This window comes from Cyprinus carpio, chromosome B14 (genome assembly GCF_018340385.1).
Source record: "Cyprinus carpio isolate SPL01 chromosome B14, ASM1834038v1, whole genome shotgun sequence".
NCBI lineage: Eukaryota > Metazoa > Chordata > Actinopteri > Cypriniformes > Cyprinidae > Cyprinus > Cyprinus carpio.
The window spans coordinates 6,626,888-6,630,992 of record NC_056610.1 but is presented as its reverse complement, the minus strand read 5'-3'; positions in this window follow the sequence as shown (position 1 = coordinate 6,630,992).

Sequence of the window (4,105 nt, the reverse complement as noted above, 5' to 3'; positions counted from 1 at the left end):
TTGTGGGTTATGAGTCGAAAAAAAAAACAAACTATTATGGACGTATGCTTTATAAAACTAGCAGGATAAAGGATTGGTTAAAAACATTACTACTACTGACCGGAGTATGCTTTGAAAATAAACCATGATCATTGTGACACAAACTTCTCAAAGCACGGGGACCAAAACTAATCTGACACTGAAAACTTGGGACCATTAAATACCCAAGGAGACCACAGACTGGCTCTAACCAGTCACTAAATCCCTTCATAGTGTCTGACAGAGGCCAAGAACGAGTCGATATCTCTCTTTACGCTGATGGGACGGAGTGCTTATCTGATGGAAGATTCTCTGTCTCATCCTCCTGTCAACGTTCTCTGACCTTTGTGTGTGGATGGCTTTAGGTCCCCGACTAATGATTGTCTAGCGCGCTGTTCCCAAACCTAATGATCGCCCTACCTTACACAGCATTTTTAAGTAACGCGGTGGTTGAGCTCCCCCATGCGGAGGCAGCTTTCCAAATGGAGCCATCTTATAAGATGCAATCACTCTACACATTGTCCTTATGGGAAAAATACAAGTTCTACACCTTCTGCTTAAACAAATAGTTCACCCAAAAATGGGGAAATTGCTTAAAATGAACTCATCATCAGGCCGTCCAAGATGTATGTGAGTTTGTTTCTTCAGTGGAACAGATTTGGGAGTTATGTAGCATTGCATCACGTGCTCACTAATGGATCCTCTGCAGTGAATGGGTGCCGTCAGAATGAGAGAGTCCAAACTCTTAGCTGATAAATAATCCTGAAGTAATTCACACCACTGCAGGTCCGTCAATTAATGGTCTTGTGAAGTGATTAAGATGCTTTTTAACTTCAAACTGGTGCTTCGACAAAATTACGAGTCCAGATCCATAATAAAGCTTCCTCCAGTGAAATATGTCTGTTCCAATGTCATCTCACATATAAATCTAAGCATACACATATATTTGTAAACTGTTTGGGATAATTTCACTTGAAAACTGTGCTTTCTCTGACAAGCAGTTAATTGGTGGATTGGAGCGGTGTGGATTTCTTTTGTATTATTGTGATGTTTTTTATCAGCTGTTTGGACTTCGCATTCTGACGGCACCCATTCACTGCAGAGTATCCATTGGTGAGCAAGTGATATAAGGCTACATTTCTCCAAATCTGTTCTGATGAAGAAACAAACTCATCTACATCTTGGACAGCCTGAGGGTTCAGGTACATTTTCTGCAAATTTTAATTTTTAGTGTGAACTATTCCTTTAATAGAAATCAATCAGTTGGAAGCAATCCCACTCATCTCTATTTCAATAAGGATGCTGCCTATTTAGACAGTAGGCAGCTCACTAAGTGTTGAAACTGAGTTTAAATGTATTAAAGATTGAAGTACAGAATTCTAAGTTTTAAAGTTCTAAAATTCTCAAGTTTCAACGTAATTCTAGAAGCAAAAACAAGAGAGAAAGTGTGTACTAAAAGTGGCTGTTGTTCATACCAAACATTCCCTGTATTGCATTTGCGCCATATTTAGTTGTACATATGTACATGTACATAAACATGTATTTTTAAGATGCTGTGTCAAATTAAAAGAAGTTACATTCTTCAAAAACCATATCACATTTGGTTCCCTTGGGCCATTTTCACATGTACTGTATGTAAGATGGCCCCTATTGCTATCCATGTCTCATCAAAATGACCATAATTACTAAATGAGACTCTACTCAGAATTATTCAGTTTATCAGAATCAGAAATTATTCGCTATCTATGGCAACACTCAATGCTAAAATTACTGCAAATTGCTGCATAACACAAAAATGGCAGCATGTCCAGCTTTACTCACAATGAAAGAAAAAAAATAATGAATCAAATGATATTCCATTTTACCTCCATACATCCCTCAGTGAATGTGCATCGGGAAACTTAACAAAACAATAGTAAAGATAATATATGTCTAGAGAGAGGTTACAGCAGCTGTTGTTTGCCTGTAATTAAAGCTGCTGCCAGTTTTAGCACAAGTTTTCATTCAATTGTGAGTTTCTGTCATGGGCAAGTTTTACTACTTGGAAACTGGTAGTTATGGAAATTTCTCACCATGCCATGAAAGTCCGTATTAATGCAACATGGATAAATCGCACTTCCCAAACAAACACACAAGACTGAATTTAAAGTGTAAATGTTTGATGTGCCCTACAGACATTGTAGCTTTAATGTTTAGCTCATTATGATCAATGAATTCACTTTAACACTGAAAACATTTTTCTCTTATCATTCACACCTTCTCACATACAGCTCAACACTTTTTGCTTCCCTAGAGTACGAACACACACGCTGGTTCAAATGCACGTCTTCCACTCAGTATCTGTCCTGTATTCATTGTCCAGACTTAAAAATATACAGTATATACATATAAATATATAAAATATAACAAATATCACAACTCAATGTATTTTTATCATGAGATATTCTGATTAGTCTAAGACTACATTTCCCACAGTGCACTTCTTCTTCTTTCTCCCTCCACTTGTTTGTAATTGAGATATTTAAGATGACATCAATAAAAGTGTGTATTTTTTAATGCAGTAAATGTTTCTTGGTCTGGCCTTTGTTTGACATTATTAACCAAGTATGAGCAATAATAATAGCGATGTTTGACTTTAAAAAAAGAGAAAAGGACAATGGAAAAGAGATGATCTAGTGGTTTTAAACTCACAATTGAGCTGTGTTTCTCAACCCATCGTGATGACTGTGCGGTTTATTGTCCTCAGCAGAGACGACACAATGTCCTGAATGTGCTGAAATGTGTCTCCTGGAAGAGTAAAGAGAAAAGGACAAAACGCTTGTTATTTGTGGTTCTAGCGTCTGAACCTGCTGCATCCAAACGGTCAAAGATTTTTCTCATTAAGTCAGCCCCCAATTAAAACACTAAAAGCACACAATGACTCTCTGGTTTGTCACCTCAGCCATTCCCTGTTTATAAGCTACAAATATTAGATGAATAGCAGACACAATTTCTATTATCATAACCAGATATTTTTCATACAAATGAAAGTGAACCATGGCTGTTAGGTTACTGATTTTAAGGTTTTCAGTAGAAATGGCTATTTAAATTTGAGTGATTTCTTAAATAAACATAAAAGAAGATTTTTGATCAAGTCATTTACAGCTCTTGGTCACTATTCTCTTTAATTTGCATAGAAAGAGGCAGTACATATGATGAGTTAATGCTTATAAATTTCAGTTTTTAGTTAACTATTCCTTAAATGCATGCAAAGTGAAGAGTAAATGTGTGATTTTGTTTTTTAGTTGCAGGTCTAGTCTCTCTAAATCATGCAAATCATTAATTTATTGTTTAAATGTATTGAAGTTAGACTAAAGAGATCTGGAATCACAGTGTGTGTGTGTGTGTGTGTGTGTGTGTGTGTGTGTGTGTGTGTGTGTGTGTGTGTGTGTGTGTGTGTGTGTGTGTGTGTGTGTGTGTGTGTGTGTGTGTCAACCTAAAGGCCTTTAAATTTATTTTTATTTTTTAAATCAATTCAGATTTAGAGAAAAGAAAACCAATCTGGACCAGAAAAAAGGGTCCTTTAAAGTCAATTTAAACCTTAATACATGTTCCTGGCCTTATCCCATACAATTCAGGATTTTACTCCAAAGACAGAATTTTTTTTATCTATTAATAACCTTGAATTCAATTTTAATAATTTGCTAAATGCATACCTAATGACATCACATCAAGTAAATAAATAAATAATCCAAATAGTTTTTTTTTTAGTAAAATTGATATTAAGATGAAATAAAATATATACATCAGATGAAAAACACTTTTAAAATTACTAAACTTAAATCTGAAAATAAATTATTTACAAACTAATTAAAAAAATATCACATAAACACATAACAAAATAACTAACGAAAACATTTACTTAAAAAATAGTTTAGAATAACAAAATACTGCACTGGCAACTAAAACTAAAAGTGAAATAAAAATAAAGAAAATATATAACTAAAAATAATTTATAAAAAATATGTAAAAATTTAATATATATATATTATATAAATATATATATATATATATATATATTATATATATATATATATATAGCATATAA